At 36.8% G+C, this 18,741-nt stretch overlaps 1 protein-coding gene across 1 annotated transcript in view; it reads left to right on the top strand.

The window, feature by feature from the left end:
* The first annotated feature begins 14,079 nt into the window (after positions 1–14,079).
* The window catches only part of nos1 (nitric oxide synthase 1 (neuronal)), a 108,076-nt gene continuing 103,414 nt past the window's right edge, over positions 14,080–18,741 (top strand). Inside the window, exon 1 of the mRNA XM_022667296.2 lies at positions 14,080–14,361. The gene's annotated coding sequence lies outside the window, so the exon portion shown is untranslated. The remainder of the gene's footprint in view (positions 14,362–18,741) is intronic.

Here is an 18,741-nt window from a genome sequence, read left to right on the forward strand (position 1 = left end):
GCAGCAAAATATTTTCCAGTTTTTTACCATATTTTGACCATTACATGTTCAATTGAACAATTTTAAGTGTTTTCAATTAATTTTGTAAAGGCTTCTAAGTAATATTAATTCATTAAAATTGCCTCTGAATTATTTAATATTAGAGTAAAAAGCCTTAAATTTTAAGTATGTATGGTAAAATTAGGCTTGGAGTTTAAGAGGCTAAATTTCTTATTATTTATTGTTCCTGGTAAGTTTTATATAGATCTTCCTTCCATATAACACATCAATCTGATACTTCTTTCCGGTTGCAGCTGAGTGAGTGTATTTTAGTCATAAGCTCTGTATTACAGTAGAGATCAGCTCTGTTTTACACTGGAGGTCCTGGTTTCATTATATCGTTACTGACACTGTTGTGGGATGGGAGAATAATCCTATTGACATTTGGCTGCTGCCTTCAGAAAGCCTCATATATGAAATCTTAAGCTGCCCTTTACGTTGCATGAACATTTCATGGTGGCTGAACCAACAAAAACGGTCCAAAATTACCTTCAATACAATTTCAGTGCACTTTTGTTACTCTTAAAAAGAAGAAAAGTGCTACAATGTGTTCATTTAAGTGATGCCGTAAAGAATTATTATTTTTGTAAAAAAAAAAGAGCTGTGGGTATGAAGAACCTGTACATGTACAACCTGGCTCCATTTACCACCCTATTACTTTATATGTGAGAAATATTAAGTGTGAATCCCAGTCATGCAGCTTGCCATCAGCTGCCAGAGCCCTGAGAGAAAGCACAATTGGTCTTGCTCTCTCTCTCTGGGTGGGTACAGTAGATGGCGTTCTTTCCCCTCATCGCTCCTATAGGGTGATGTTGATCAGCGCAAGGCTGCGTCTGTGAGCTGATGTATCAGAACCGCTTTCTTCCGAGTATTAGAGCTGTGATGCGACTCAGCAATGCTGCATCAGCAGCAGTTCAAAAAGAGGCGGAGTCTGACTTGTATCACATGTATCAGAGGAGGCATGTGCTGGTGTTGGGGCATCACTAGTGATAGGGGATATACAGCTAAGTAACAGATGAAAGGTTGAGACAATACTTGGCATAGCTAAATTGAGGAGAAAAATGGTAAAAATGTATTTATATATAAAAATAGACTTTATATATGCAAACTAAATACAGTGTATGTATACATATATGTCCTTTCTGTAAGGGGGAAATGCACCAGTCAAACGTTTGGACACGCCTTAAATTCTTTTTTTTTTGTTTTCTGCATTGTAGATTAATACTAAAATCATCCAAATTATATAGAAATACATATGGAATTATTTAGTAAACAGTAAAAAAAGGGTTAAACAAACCATTTTAAGAACTTTGACAGTATCCTCAAGTACAGCCACCGCAAAGACCATCAAAAACTGTATAATGATGAAACAGGCTCTCATCAGGGCCACCCCAGGAAGGGAAGAATATAGAACACCCCATTCCCATGTTCTTCATTGCAGTATGTTATATATATATATATATATATATATATATATATATATATATATATATATATATATATATATATATATATATATATATATATATATATATATATATATTTACCAGTAATAGGGTGGTAAATGGAGCCATATATATATATATATATATATATATATATATATATATATATATATATATATATATATATATATATATATATATATATTGCCAGCCAGCCTCTAGTCTGGAGCTCTACAGCTCTTAGGCTTTGGACTACGGTGGTCTTAAGCATCTCATTAAAAACCAGTGCAGAACTATAAAAGCCCACCACGTCTTTCACATCTACAATAATTAGCAAATACTTCAGATTCCTGGAAATACGGCCAGTAATGATCTCCAGTAATGATCTCCATCCAGCATGAGCTCTAATTAAAGTGCATTTCATACCTCTCTTACAACACTGTGTGGACAGGTCTCAGCATCAGCATGGAGTTGTAGAGGTTCCTAATGGAGTCCTGCGATTATCCACCAATTTCATGCAGCTCCAGTATTCTCACACAAACAATCAATCAATCAATCAATCAACCTTTATTTGTACTTGGTAATACATTGAGGGTATCCCTCTTTTTTAATGCAGCTGAGCATTTACAACTTAAAGGGACTGAAAAATACATTAAGATTAAAATTAAAATTAAAATAAAGTATTAAATAAGATAAGCTAAAAAAAAAAGGAACAAAGTATCTATATGCCTTGTCCGGTAAGGTAGATCACCGGTTGCAGGACCTCATTAAAGGTCTCATTCCACTAAAATCCACTTTTTCTTGTTCTTTGTGAAATACTATAGGTCTCTCTGAGTTGTATATGGATGCTGCACATAAAACTGTTCATCAGCCTCCCTTGTCTGCTGTAGCTAGTAAAAGAAAATCCTCAGAAATACGGGTTGATCAGAGAGACTTCATTCGTCAAGGGTGTCGACGTCAACCAGTGACTTCATTGCCTCGCCCACCTCGCTTAAGGACCGCGCACAAGCAGCGCTCTGTTACTTCATTTACAGCTTCTAGCTACCTTGTGTAAGGAAATTGTAGGTTTAAATCGGATCTCCGGTTGATTCTGTGTTTTACTGAAACCTTAAAAATACATTGGGAAGCACAGTTTGACAAGGCAGCACAACTCGACAGAACACCTATGAAAGCAGGCACTGTTCGTGTCGGATTTTATGATGTAGCATGGACTGTGGGGCTTCAAAGTGGTAAAACGGGTGCGCCAGGCATTCTTTACTTGCACTCAATGATTATTGGCCGCAGGGCTGCTTAAATCTAACGTTAAATGAAGTTTAAGGGTTAACTTTACTGTGCACTCAGTGCTGTATCTTTAAATCTAAGGCTGTATCTCTGAAAACATTTTGCCTTTTGAGTTTTAGAGCTGTAAAATTGACTGTGGGAGGAAAGCAAGTAGGTGTTCTCTGCTGCAGAGCTGTTTAGTTGAGCCAATCAGAGGTGATATATGTTTGCATCTATGAATATTCATAAGCAAGTGCCAAATCTTGTCTTTCTTCAGAGATTGCTAATTCAGTGAACTGAAGCAGGGCTAAACAGAAACACTGGAGCATCACATGGCATTCATTTATACTAGAGACCACAACTAGACATTTTAAAGTGAATTTAAAATTTAAATGAGACCTTTAACATTGGGCTGAGGTAACATTGAGCTGTCAGAGGGTCTGTTTTGAAGACAGACGGTTTTGGACGAGTCTTCACCAGGTCCTCTAGAAGTTTGATTTCTGATTGGACAACAAATAGACCATCTGGGTGTTAACCACAGTGCCTACATGCACTCTATGATTCACAACTGATCCCCCAGCCAACAATGTTTGGTTAACATTTTTGGAACATCTGAAAATCTGTCAAATTTTCTATATGTTTTCATAATGTTCTTATTTAACGTATTTAAATGTTCTGGTTGCACTGCCGCAATGCCACTTGCGTCAATGCTTTAATTTTTAGCTTGGAATTTATTACTTTTAACGTTTCCATGATGTTAAAGTTCGTCTAGCAGGAAACGTTATGTGAGAAAGGTTCCAATAATGTTTTGATGTGAAACTATTACTATGTATGTCACACATTTTCAGAACATTTATGGAATATTATTTCTGAAATGTTACAGGCTAACCTTTATGAAACCTTTTAAAAATGTTGCTCAACATTCTTTTAATTTTCTCTGTTAGCTGGATGGTCTCCAACAAGACAAACATAGGATTCGTTTTTTTTCTTTTTTAATGAATGCATATTCATGCTTAAAAAAATGCAGATTTTTGATTGGTTGTAAATTTCATACTTTTTGTATAGTATTCTTTTTTTTTTTCTTGTGTTTTTCTCACAATTTACATTTAGCTACTAGTCAGCTATCACTATCAGCTATCCCCCATTATTACTGATGCAAAACACAAGAAGGGTGAAGACAAGCACATGCCTCTTCCGATACATGATGTCGAGTAGCAGCATCACAGCGCTAACACTCGGAGGAAAGCGCAGTGACTCGGTTCTGATACATCAGCTCACAGATGCAGCCTTGTGCTGATCGACATCACCCTAGGAGTGATGAAAAAGGGGAAAGAGTGCCATCTACTACTGTACCCACCCAGAGAGAGCAAGGCCAATTGTGCTTTCTCAGGGCTCTGGCCACTAATGGCAAGCTGCATGACCGGGATTCGAACCAGCGATCTCCCGAATTACAGTGGCCACTCAAAGCCCCTATGTAGAATATTCCAACAGAGTGAAATCCTCCTGTATGATTAATGCTCCACTCGTTATTGACCTTTTTATAAAATTTAACCTGGTTAATGTTGATTTTACCAGCATTTCTCTGGCCCCTCCCCCTTTTTATGGTATAACTGGTACCCAGGCTAAGATAGGCTGAGCGTGGGCGAGCAGGGGGGGTGGTAGTGGTGGTGAACTTGTTGCTGCTACTGAGCTATTTGCCCCCAAGTCCTCCATATGTGCTTCACAAAGCTTAGCGCTGTGGAAAAACAGCTGAAAAAAAAAGGATGTGAAAAAATTCTCCCAGGCGCTGATGAAAGAGAAAAAAATGGAGGGAAAAAAGAAGAGAAAACACAAAGCAGAGCTGACTGTCACGAGCAGAGTTAATCTCCATTTATGAAATATTTACAGAAAACAAACATTTATTTATTTTTTGAGTCATGTATACATTTCAGCGATTTAATTTCTATTCAGCTCTGGAAAAAATAATAAGAGACCACTTAAAATTGATGAGTTTCTTTGATTTTACCAAATTGAAAACCTCTGGAATATAATCAAGAGGAAGATGGATGATCACAAGCCATCAAACCAAACTGAACTGCTTGAATTTTTGCACCAGGAGTTTAAAGCATAAAGTTACCCAAAAGCAGTGTGTAAGACTGGTGGAGGAGAACATGATGCCAAGATGCATGAAAAAAATTTGATTAAAAAACAGGTTTATTTCACCAAATATTGATGATTTCTGAACTCTTAAAACTTGAATATAAATATGATCTTGTTTTCTTTGCATTATTTGAGTTTTGAAAGCTCTGCATCTTTTTTTTGTTATTTCAGACATTTCTCATTTTCTACAATAAATGCTCTAAATGAGAATATTTGTATTTGGAATTTGGGAGAAATGTTTTCTGTAGTTTATAGAATGAAACAACAATGTTCATTTTACTCAAACATAAACCTATAAATAGCAAAATCAGAGAAACTGATTCAGAAACTGAAGTGGTCGCTTAATTTTTCCAGAGCTGTATATAAATATAAACTAGCAATTCACGTAAAAACAGTGTGGCTATTGGTGAAGTTCAAACTAAAGTTTAAACAAAACACTAAACAAAAAATAATAAAACTCACTATTACATGTAAAACACTCTCACCCTGTTACACACAAAATTGCTTTTCACATAAAAAGATGTTTTAATTACATACAACCTGTATAACTGTAATAAATCTGTAATAATGCATACTTCACCAGTAGTCACACTGTTATTACATGATTGTTAATGTGTAACTACACAGTTATTACAAACTTTATTTTTTACAATTATAACATTTATTTTGTTCATTGCATTATGTTAAATTATTTATTATAAACATAATTAATAATTGATATGCTGAATGTCACAAGAAATAATAGAATATTGACCCAGAAACAAGCATTTATTTATTTTTTTACACAAAACTCAACAATTGCTTATAATTATACAGTTATATACATAATTATATTGTTCATTCAATTTATTTATTTCATTCCATCTATAAATCATTGCATTTGCCTTAATGTGCTTTACAGTGTGTACTCTACATTTGTGATTAACATAATTCATCAGTGTATTGTGTTAGTTTTTAGTATGATTTGTTATATTTATGTATTTATTATATTGTTTGATTGTTTTCAGATATATGATTCTGTTATTTATTCTGTTTTATTTTTTTGTAATTAATATTATGTGTTAATTATATTTATGTTTTATTTACTGCGCTAAAGGTTTAATTATAATCCTGGAAATATTAATTATATTAATAATAACTAATGTTAATTATTTAAATTAATTTAATTTTTTTTCTTGTTCAGAAGATAGATTGATGCCTGAATCTTGGAAATATTAAATTTATTCACAGGTTATCATTAATATTACTTATTACCTATAAATGAAAATATATGTATACTGATGCATTATTTATATTTACTGCACTGAAACCCATCAGTGATACAGTAAATTTACAAAAAAACACACATTTGATTATCATTTATTTATTTTTACTTATTCATATTATATATTATTTATTTATATTTATTTATTTTCACAGAAATGATTTATACTTACACTTAATAAATATACAGTGCAGTGCAAAAGTCTGTAAACACAGATTATATAGGCAGTAAAATACACAGCTTAAAGCACAATTTTAATTAGTTAATTTGTGTTTGTGTTTATTGTATTTTTATATTTTACTGGCTGCTGATATACTGTTGAAGACTTTTGCACAACACTGTATTTACAGCATATATAATTATAGTACTTTATAATTGAATGTAACGGCATTCTTATGTACTTATATATTTAATATATTTGATATATTTTATTCCTTGTGTTTTATTCTCTCTTTATTTCAGCTGACTGTACAGTAATGTTGCCCCATTGACCTTTACTGACCTTTATGAGCTGTGTAGTGAGCATCTTCTCCGGTCACTGTCATTTACTGCCTTTCCGAACTCTGCAGCGCTAAGCTAAGCTAAGCTACGCTACGCTACATTATGCTACGCTACGCTATTACTACTTCTCTACAAATTCTCTCTGAAGGGGAGGAGGACATCCCAACGTAACGCGCAAAAAAACAAGGCTGGACAGGCGGGTGGACCTGTAAATTGTGTACAGTCATATTTCTATAGTTTTTTCTACTCTTGTACACCGGACGATATTTATAATCACGAATGTTCTGAATGTCATCTCTGAAACACTGCAGGCCTTCTCACCAAATATGTGTTTTTGTTTGTGAAGCTTTTGGTCGGGTTCAGCTGTTGCCCAGAGAAATAAAGACTTATTTATTACGTATTTTTTGTTGTGTGTTCATTATAAAGTACGTCAAAAAACATGCATGTAAGAACTTGGTGTAACCCTTCTGTTACCTTCAAATTTACTAACATCTTTTATCAATTTCAAACTACAGAAAATTACTATATAATAACATTTTTACCCAAGGATATGCCACATGATATATTTGTTTGTTGACTGCTTAAAAGAAAAAAAAAACTCTACACTCTACACTCTACACTCTACACTACAAATTGCTAGATTGTTATTATGATGTTTCAGGTGGTTGCTGTGCTGTTGCCGAGCAGTTTATAGGATGTCAAAGATGGTTGCTATGTAGTTGCTAGGCAGCTTCTACTATAGCATTTCATGGCAATCAGTTACTTTGCTGCACCAAGTGGTTGTTATGTCATTACTGGAGAACAGTTGCTATGGTATCCCAAGTGGTTTTGCTGCTACTATGAAACAACTTCTACTCTGGAACATTGCTTTAGGCATTTGATTGCATCAAGCCACTAGAGCATTAATGAGGCCACAGCAGCTTCTGATCCAACTCGTTCCAATTGTTTTGGATGAAGCTCAATCTCTCTAATCGGCTTCATACATCTTTCACCAGCACTTGGCATCGGGCGCTGGGCATGGTGACCTCAGGCTGGCGTGTAGCTGCTCCAGAGGGTCTCAGTAATGGCTCTTCTGTAGACCGAACGCCCGTGCCAACGACGTTTGCCCCTCTTCAGAGTATCTGAAGTATCACTCCAGAGCAGGAGCATCTACACGACATCAGGATCATGAATTAATGACATAAAAGATCCAAAAGTCCAAAAGGTAAGCACGTCCAGAACCTTCTGACCCAGAACCGATTACTCTTCTGACCCAGAACTGTCCATTTCAATTTTCTGAGGTGGCTTTTTTAGGAGGAGAGGATTAAAGCTGAAGTGGTTCAGGTTAACAGCAGTGTATCAGTGTTTTTTTGTGTGGTTTCTATAGTGTTGTAAGCAGTTGCTATGGTAAGCTCTGCTTGCTGGGATCGCTGAATCATTTAGAACTTTTGAAGTTGATTTAAAATGATTTTTTTTTTATTATTTTCTTTTTCTTATTTTAATTTTAAATTATATTTTTTATTTATTATTACTTTTATTTTTATTCTAATGTTTATATTGTCATTCGAATTCTTAGTTCTATTATTCATTTTATAATTTTTTATGATTCTTAGCAATTTACTTTACTTTTACTATTATCTTTTTACTTATTTTATATTTTATATATATATTTTTTTATAATTCTGTATGTTTTTAGTTTTTTATGGTATTTTAGAATTTTCTGTTTTATATATATATAATTTATATTTTAAAATGTTTTGAATGTTGATTTAAAATCAGTACCTTTTTTTAAATTATTTTTTTACTATTTTATTCCTTATTATTTCTTATTAAATGTTTTTAATCCCTTTGATGTTGTAAATGCTTGGCAACATTGTAAATGAGGGTCACCCTCAATGTTTTTCCTGAGTGAAAATAAAGGTTGATTGATTGATTGATGGATTGATTAATAGATTCCAGATGGTTGCTATTCTGTTGCCAAGCAGTTCCTAGGATGTCTTAGATGGTTACTGTGTAGTTGCTAGGCAGTTGCTATGGTGTTCCAGGTGGTTGAGAGGAATGAAGCTGAAGGGATTCAGGTAAACAGCAGCGTATCAGTGTTTCAGTGTATCAGTATCATTTTTATGATGTTTTTTGGGGTTTCTATGGTGTTGTAAGCAGTTGCTATGGTATTCCAGATGCTTGCTGCATAATTGCTGGAAGGTTGTTGTGCTGTTGTATACAGTTCCTGTAGGATTGCTAAACATTGGCATGCTTTTCAAAAGTGGATTGGAACGTGGTTGCTATGGTATCCCAGGTGGTTGCTGTGCTGTTATTTGCTGTTTCTGTAGTGTTGCTATGATATTCCAGGTGTTTGCTGCTATGCAAAATTGCTAGATGGTTGTTATGCTATTTCAGGTGGTTGCTATGCTGCTGCCAAGCAGTTCCTAGGATGTCTTAGATGGTTACTGTGTAGTTGCTAGGCAGTTGCTATGGTGTTCCAGGTGGTTGAGAGGAATGAAGCTGAAGGGATTCAGGTTAACAGCAGTGTGATTGGAACGTGGTTGCTATGGTATCCCAGGTGGTTGCTGTGCTGTTATTTGCTGTTTCTGTAGTGTTGCTATGATATTCCAGGTGTTTGCTGCTATGCAAATTTGCTAGATGGTTGTTATGCTATTTCAGGTGGTTGCTATGCTGTTGCCAAGCAGTTCCTAGGATGTCTTAGATGCTTACTGTGTAGTTGCTAGGCAGTTGTTGTGCAGTTGCTATGGTGTTCCAGGTGGTTGAGAGGAATGAAGCTGAAGTGGTTCAGGTTAACAGCAGTGTGTCAGTGTATTAGTGTATCACTTTTTGGGGGTTTCTATGGTGTTGTAAGCAGTTGCTATGGTATTCCAGATGCTTGCTGCAGAGTTGCTGGAAGGTTGTTGTGCTGTTGTATAAAGTTCCTGTAGGATTGCTAAGCATTCCTATGCTTTTCCATGTGTTTCTTTCCAAGTGGATTGGAACATGGTTGCTATGGTTTTGCAGGTGGTTGCTTTGCTGTTATTTGCTGTTGCTATAATATTCCAGGTGTTTGCTGCTATGAAATTGCTAGGTGGTTGTTATGCTGTTTCAGGTGGTTGCTATGCTGTTACTGAGCAGCTTCTAGGCAGTTGCTATGCAGTTGCTATGGTGTTCCAGGTGGTTAAGAGGAATGAAGCTGAATTGATTCAGGTTAACAGCAGTGTATCATTGTATCAGTATCATTTTTATGATGTTTTTTGTGTTTTTTATGGTAAGCAGTTGCTGTGATGTTACAAATTGCTAGGTGGTTGTTATGCTGTTTTAGGTGGTTGCTATGCTGTTGCAGAGCAGTTTCTAGGATGTTGCTATGCAGTTGCTATGGTGTTCCAGGTGGTTGATAGGAATAAAGCTGGAATGATTCATGTTAACTGCAGTATATCAGTGTACCAGTGTATCAGTAAGCAGCACTGCGTTATAAACTGGCCTGCAGATATTATTAAATCCTACAAATTTTTGCCCGTGTTCAGATATTGAAATGAGATTATTAATGTGTTATTCCCTTGAAAGTGACCAAGGGGCCAGATGGTTTCATTTGAAATTCACAAAGACGGGTTATTATGGCTGATGGCTGTCCTCTTAAAAGCAAAACAACTTTTGCTTTTCATGCCTCTATTTAAGGAAAATGTTCCTGACCTCTTCAGTTTGCTTATTCATGGCAGTCTGGCTTTTTGCATGTGACTTTGAGAAAGACTGAGAGCTTTAAATCGGCTTCTACTTGTCTTTTTATGCCTGTCCTCATTATCTGAATCTTTAAAAAATGAAAAAATTCACTTTTTTGAGACTTGGGACAAAGACTGAGGGGTTGGGTGTCCCACTTGGGATGTAGAACTGGTGTGAAGTGTTTATCTACGCTCTAAAATTATATATAAAAAAGAGAAAACTAAAAAAAAAGGTTTTTGGTGCCCCCATCACCACCATCACCATCATCTGCCAAATTCCTAATAAAATTATTGTCATTGTCATGCACAGAAAACAAGTTCATATTCATAAAGAGTTTTAAGAGTTCAGAAATCAATATTTGGTGGAATAACCCTGGTTCTTAATCCCAGTTTTCATGCATCGTGGCATCATGTTCTCCTCCTCCACCAGTCTTACACACTGCTTTTGGATAACTTTATGCTGCTTTACTCCTGGTGCAAAAATTCAAGCAGTTCAGCTTGGTGGTTTGATGGCTTGTGATCATTCATCTTCCTCTTAATTATATTCCAGAGGTTTTCAATTAGGTAAAATCAAAGAAACTCATCATTTTTAAGTGCTCTCTTGAGTGGAATCTTGCATCTTGAAAAGAAGAATGGGAATGGTCCCAAGTCTTGTGGTTGGGAAAAAAAACATGTGAAGCTATGTAAAGCGTTTATTGCTAAACTTTATTGGTATTGTTTCCTTGCTGTGCAACATTCCCCACCCATACTAGTACCACCCCTTTCCCAGAACATGAAACCCTGCCAAACACTTTATTACGCTGCAATTCCCCAACATCGTCCCACCCCATCATCCATCACCATCCACATACCAGCTTTCCCAGCCCATCCCCAATATCTCACACAACATCAGCTCTCTGCTCTCGTTCTTTGTTCTCTCAGAGTTTATAAATGCAGTTCTTTACAGATCCTCCTCCACTGATTTGCTCTGTGTCTCAGGGATGGAGCTGGATGTTGGCGGTCAGTCTGTAGTGTCAACATTCTTCTGCGTCTGATGTTTTGAAGTTTGTTTTGGCCCCGCTGACATCCTGGTTGCATCACTTTGTGCAATTGCGACGTCCACATCTGTCTCTTTATGGCTCCCGTCCACAAATCACACGAGCCCTGATCATTGTGACTGGTCACCGGCTGCTTAACAGGATTCGTACTGACATCACCGGCCTTATATTTTAAAGGAATTCACTGAACTACGGTCTGTTTTACGTATAAATAGCCAAGATTTTCAAACATTACTCAACTATGTAGTGTTAAATAAACTTTTTAGTGTGGGAGGTTTCATGGATTTTTTGAAACAGCCTGGTGTCCAATCTTCATTAATTGCACATTATTGCACCAGTAACAGCAGAGTGTGAAGGTTCAATTAGCAGGGTAAGAGCACAGTTCTGCTCAAAATATTGCAATGCACACAACATTATGGGAGACATACCAGAGTTCAAAAGAGGACAAATTGTTGGTGCACGTCTTGCTGGAGCATCTGTGACCAAGACAGCAAGTCTTTGTGATGCATCAAGAGCCACGGTATCCAGGGTAACGTCAGCATACCAACAAGAAGAACCAACCACATCCAACAGGATTAACTGTGGATGCTGTAAGAGGAAGCTGTCTGAAAGGGATGTTCGGGTGCTAACCTGGATTGTACCCAAAAAACATAAAACCATGGCTGAACAAATCACGGCAGAATTCAATGTGCACCTCAACTCTCCTGTTTCCACCAAAACTGTAGGTAAGACTGTCTGTCTCTGATTTTGCTATTTATATTTATATGTTTGAGTAAAATTAACATTGTTGTTTTATTCTATAAACTACAGACAACATTTTTCCCAAATACCAAATAAAAAAATTGTAATTCAAAACATTTATTTGCAGAAAATGAGAAATGGCTGAAATAACAGCAAGGAGGCAGAGCTTTCAGACCTCAAATAATGCAAAGAAAAATGATCATATTCATAAAGTTTTAAGAGTTCAGAAATCAATATTTAGTGGAATAACCCTGGTTCTTAATCCCAGTTTTCATGCATCGTGGCATCATGTTCTCCTCCACCAGTCTTACACACTGCTTTTGGATAACTTTATGCCTGCACTCCTGGTGCAAAAAAATTCAAGCAGTTCAGTTTGGTTTGATGGCTTGTGATCATCCATCTTCCTCTTGATTATATTCCAGAGGTTTTTAATTTGGTAAACAAAGAAACATATAATATTTTAAGTGGTCGTATGTGTATATACATCTGTGTTCTCCTATTTCTTGATTTCTGACTTTTTCACTCTCTCTCTATCTTTTGCTGTCTCTCATGCCAACACACACACACACACACACACACACACACACACACACACCAGCTAAAACTGTTCTGTATAAATAGTAACAAGTTTGGCCAGCTCTGAATGAGTTTCTCTGTGCATGGGTTTGTAAGAAAGAGAGAGAGAATGTGTGTTTGTGTGTGTGTGTATGTGTGTGTGTGTAAGTGTGTGTGTGTGTGTGCTGGTTTCATTAGGGAGGCAGATGGTAGCACTCAAGTCGGAAGTGATTGACATAATGACACGGGCAGGCCGGCAGGCCATGCATTTGTGTCTTTATGTGTTTGTCTGTATGTGTGTGTGTGTGTGTGTGTGCGCGCCTTTGTGTCCGTGTGTGTGTGTAGTTGAATAAGTATGGAGTTTATCTGACGTTAAATATGATGCCCAGTAGGTTCTTGTTACTAATTGGCACCGCCTGACCAGAGGGGGACCCATCCTCCTTTGGTCAGAACTGCCTATTTTGGATTAATTATGGATTAAAAATCATCCTCCAGTTTGCAGCTTTGTTCCACCTTAAATGGTGCAGCAGTTTCATCCAGGCTGCTGTCTTCCTGTAACTGCTTTACTATTTAAGATGGAGCAAAAATAAGTCAGTGTTAAATAAGTGTGAAATAAGTGTGAGATATATTCACATGAATCTCCAACCATTTACAAGGCTAATTATCCAACCCAACTCATTAGGACTCCCCCTATCACTAGTGATGCCCCATTACCAGGAGGGTGAAGACTAGCACATGCCTCCTCCAAATCATGTGAAGTCAGACTCCGCCTCTTTTTGAACTGCTGCGGAATGTAGCATTGCCGAGTAGCATCATCACAGAGCTAACGCTCGGAGGCAAGCGCAGCGACTCGGTTCTGATACATCAGCTCACAGACGCAGCCTTGTGCTGATCGACATCACCCTAGGAGCGATGAGGGGAAAGAACACCATCTACTGTACCCACCCAGAGAGAGCAAGGCCAATTGTGCTCTCTCAGGGCTCCGGCAGCTGATGGCAAGCTGCATGAACAGAATTCGAACCAGCGATCTTCTGATCATAGTGTTAGCGCTTAGCCTGCTGCACCACTAAACAATATTAAAAAATGAGTGCTAGGAGGTAACATAGACATAGACAACACTCTCACATCCACAAACCATGTTGAGTAACAGACACACACACACACACACTCTCTCTCTACACACACACACACACACACACACACACACATTCATCTCATTCATCTTTACAAACATTCTAATGCATCAGTGAAAGACACATCATCTGTCAGCGCGCGCACACACACACACACGCACGTGCGAACGAGCGAGCGAGCAAGCGCGCAAGCTCACCCAGGCACCCACTCACGCGCTCGCACGCACGCTCGCGCTCCGTCTCCACCCCCACTCCACCCTCATTTGAAGGAGGCAGCGGTGCGCGCGGCCATAAAAACTGGCTCCCGCGTGCCACGGTCCGAGCAGCTCGCTGTGTGTCGCAATCCACACACACACACACACGCACGCGCACACAGCAGGCACGAGGGGAGTGTGTGTTGTATTTTTGGAGGGGAGTCGGGGGGAAGACGCACGCACGCGCGCGAGTTTGGACACAAAATAAAGAGCGGGCAGAGAGAGACACGCACCGAGCGCGCGCTCGCTCGCCAGGAGAGGAGAGAAGTGAAGCTGAGCGCGAGACAACAGACCCACGACTAACAAACACACGGTAAGATGCATCTGTGGCACCGTACAGGTGGGCAGGCTGGAGTGCACGCGCGCGCATTTTGTGTGTGTGTGTGAGAGTGTGTGTATGCTGTGTGCGTGCTCAGAGAGCAAGCAACTGGTGTGTGCGCGCGCTCTCCTGTTGCGCGCCCACTCTTCTCCAAGTAGCAATAGAGCGCGCGCAGGCAGGCAGTTAGCAGACGGGGGATCAGAGAGACGCGCGCCCGCAAAGCAGAATTCAGTACTGTCTGAAAAGAGTGGTCCTAATGATTTGTCTACATCAGTGTGACAGAACTAAAACTACACCTACTGAATTTAAAGAACTGGACATAAATGAACAGTTTTAAAGGGAATTTAACTAAGTGCTGAATGTATCAACTCAGTACTTTAGAGGTTATTTCAGTAGTGTGGAAATAAAGAATGCATGTGATATTTAATCCAGTAGCTAGGAGTTGTTTTAATGCTGTATGGGTTGATTCAGTGTCGAAGATGTTAATTCAGTAGTGCATATATATATATATATATATATATATATATATATATATATATATATATATATATATATATATATATATATATATATATATATATATATATATTCAGTACTGTTGATTTTTATGTTGTGTAGAAGTTTGCTTTGCATTGTAGGGTTTTTTATTCAGTAGTGTGGGTCTTGATTTAGTACTTTAGATTTAGTAGTGTGGATATAAAGCATGTTTGAAATCCAGTGTTGTAGATGGTAATTCAGTACTGCATATATTTATTCAGTGCTGTAGATTTTTATGTAGTGGTCTAGAAGTCAGGTCTGTCCTGTAGGTTTTTAATTAAGTAGTGTAGGTGCTGATTTAATACTTTAGATGTTAATTCTGTCTGCATATATTAATTCAGTACTGTAGATTTGTATGTAGTTGTGTAGAAGTCTCCTCTGTACGGTATTTTTTTTATTCAGTAGTGTGGGTGTTGGGTCAGTGTTGTAGATATTAATTCAGTATTGCATATATTTATTCAGTACTGTCAATTTTTATGTAGTGGTGTAGAAGTCTGCTCTGTACTGTAGTTTTTTTTATTCACTAGTGTAGGTGTTGATTCAGTACTTAATGTAGGTTTTTTATTCAGTAGTGTGGGTGTTGATTCAGTACTTTCGATGTTAATTCAGTACTGCATATATTTATTCAGTACTGTGGATTTTTAGGCAGTTGTGTAGAAGTCTGCTTTGTTCTTTAGGTTTTTAATTCAGTAGTGCCGGTGTTGATTCAGTACTTACTGTAGATTTTTTATTCAGTAGTGTGGGTGTTGATTCAGTACTTTCAATGTTAATTCAGTACTGCACATATTTATTCAGTACTGTGCATTTTTATGTAGTGGTGTAGAAGTCTGCACTGTATTGTAGTCTTATTATTCAGTATTGTGGGTGTTGTTTCAGTACTTTAGATGTTAATTCAGTACTGCACATATTTATTCAGTGCTGTAGATTTTTATGTAGTGGTGTAGAAGTCTGCTCTGTACTGTAATTTTTTTTATTCAGTATTGTGGGTGTTGATTCAGTATTTTAGATGTTAATTTGGTAGTGTGGATATAAAGCGTGTTTTAAATTTAGTAGAGTAGGTGTTTATTGAGTAGTGTAGATGATGATTCAGTACTGTAGATATGTATTCAGTTGTGTACATGTTTATTCAGTAGTGTAGATGATGACCCAGTAATGTAGACTTCTCTGATATGTATGTTTTATTTAGTAGAGTAGGTGTTTATTGAGTAGTGTAGATGATGATTCAGTACTGTAGATATGTATTCAGTAGTGTAGATGTTTATTCACTAGTATGATTCAGTACTGTAGACGGTCTGTTATGTATTTGTTTTAGTTCAGTAGAGTAGGTGTTCATTTATTCAGTAGTGTAGATGGTCAGGTACAGTATACACTTATGTTATATTAGTACTGTTGGTGTATATTCAGTACTTCAGGTGTGAGCCCTGGATGTGTTAATTTGGTACTATAGATGTGTTGTCAGTCTTTATGTGTTTATTCAGTAGTGTAGATGATTATTCAGTAGTGTAGTTCTGTAGATGGTCAGGTACAGTATATTCTGTTGTTAAATTAGTACTGATGGTGTATATTCAGTACTTTAGGTGGGAGCCCTGGATGTGTTAATTTGGCTCTATAGATGTGTTGTCAGTTCTTTAGGTGTTTATTCATTAGTGTAGAAGTCGACTGTTCATTCAGTACTTTAGAAGTGTTGAAACTGTTAATTTAATAATGTCAGTGTTATGTCTGCATGGTGGGTGTTAATTCAGTACTGCATAATTTAATACTGCAGCTTTAATTTAGCGCTGAAGTTGGTAATAAATAGATGTTAAGTACTTAAAACGTTAATCCAGTACTAGAGATGTTAGTTCTGTATGATAAGTGTTAATTCAGTGCTGTAGCCAGTGTATTCAGTGGTAAAAATTCAGCACTTTCAGTGTAAATTCAGTACTGTACATGTCATGTTAATTCAGCAGTGTATGTTTTAAATCAGTACTATAGATAGCTGATTTTATTTAAGCTCTATATATATATATGTGGGAAAACGATGGCATTCCGTATTCATTCAGAATAAATGTAACATGTTTAAATGTGAATTTTTAAAGTACTGATCTCAGAAATTAAATAGAAAAATAGTTTTTTTTTTACATTAAATCAGACCTGCAGGCTTTTATTTCTTTCCCACTGAAACAAAGCTCAGTTTGGATGCTTGGTGAGCTGCATCTGCATGCTGCGATTTATCACTGAATCCTTTAAAATATCAATGACGTACGTCACCAGAATGAATAATAGAATAATTGTCTCTTCATAATATCTCTGCAGCCTAACCCGTTTCTGTTATTCTGTCCTTCTGACTGCATTCGTGCTGCAGTTGATGTGATATAAGCATTTGTGCAAATCGAGGATCAGCAGAGCTTTTAGAGTGTTGGAAACAGTGAGATTCCAGTTGCATGCAGGATGTTATTATAATATACAGCTCTGGATGAAAAAAAAAGATTAGTTTCTTTGATTTTACCAAATTAAAAACCTCTGGAGTATAATCAAGAGGAAGATGGATGATCACAAGCCATCAAACCAAACTGAACTGCTTGAATTTTTGCACCAGGAGTAAAGGCATAAAGTTATCCAAAAGCAGTGTGTAAGACTGGTGGAGGGAGGAGAACATGAGGCCAAGATGCATAAAAAAAACTGTGATTAAAAACAAACCAGGGTTATTCCACCAAATATTGATTTCTAAACTTTTAAAACTTTAAAACTTTATGAATGTGAACTTTTGTTTTCTTTGCATTATTTGAGGTCTGAAAGCTCTGCATCTTTTTTGTTATTTCAGCCATTTCTCATGTTCTGCAAATAAATGCTCTAAATGACAATATTTTTATTTGGAATTTGAGAGAAATGTTGTCTGTAGTTTATAGAATAAAACAACAATGTTCATTTTACTCAAATATATATTCAGAAACTGATTTTTTTTTTCCAGAGCTGTATTTTTTTTAAAACATTACTAAACCACTTTAAGTTAGGTGAACATTTGCGGTCACATATACATTAAAACATATACATGAGATATGTTGCTGTTTTGCGCGTTTTTTCTATTGGCTTTTGGCACTATTCAACAACAGTGTGTAGTCTTCCCCCCCTAACGCCACCTTATAGATAAACTTGTAGATCATGCAGTTTATTATGATTAAGTGGCCTGTATGTTGTAGGCTGTAAGAACAAGCATCATATCATTTCTGAGCTGTTCTCGCTGTAGAATTTTCTTTCTGCATCTAATTTAAGAGTATTTCAGCTCCCATCTAAGAGTACATTCCCGTCTGTTTTATTTACCTGATCATAGTAGAATAGTAGAATTATTGTGCAAAGCAATTGACAAAAACACAAATGAAAGATTCTTATTATTTGGAAATAAGGTCTAATTAAGTTTCAATCTTTCAGTGATTTAATTGCCTAAAATTATTTTAATACGTTGGTTTTTGCGTCAGGAATAATAATAAAATGGTTGACCTAAAGTTTAAGGGTTAAACTCTAAATTGTGGGTGATATTGCGCAAACATAATATCACTATATTCTTGCCGATGTGACCAAACACTGATAAAATATTTATTTAATTAGTCCTACAATAAGGAGTTGCAATCAAAAATGCCACTTAAGTCTTTATTGTGTAAAACAGAAGCCTAAACCATGTTATTTAAAGACATCTTCTGTAACTTCTCAGAGCTTCTGGAATTAACCATAAAACAGAGGAAACAGAGGCTGTGGCCGAAATGGCTCCCTACTCCCTCCTTAGTGTTGCGCTATGTAGGGAGATACTAATAAGTTCACTGATTAGTGGTAAAACGGGAGTGAATTCGGACACTAACTCAT

The sequence above is a fragment of the Astyanax mexicanus genome, chromosome 22, assembly GCF_023375975.1.
Source record: "Astyanax mexicanus isolate ESR-SI-001 chromosome 22, AstMex3_surface, whole genome shotgun sequence".
NCBI classification, from domain to species: Eukaryota; Metazoa; Chordata; class Actinopteri; order Characiformes; family Acestrorhamphidae; genus Astyanax; species Astyanax mexicanus.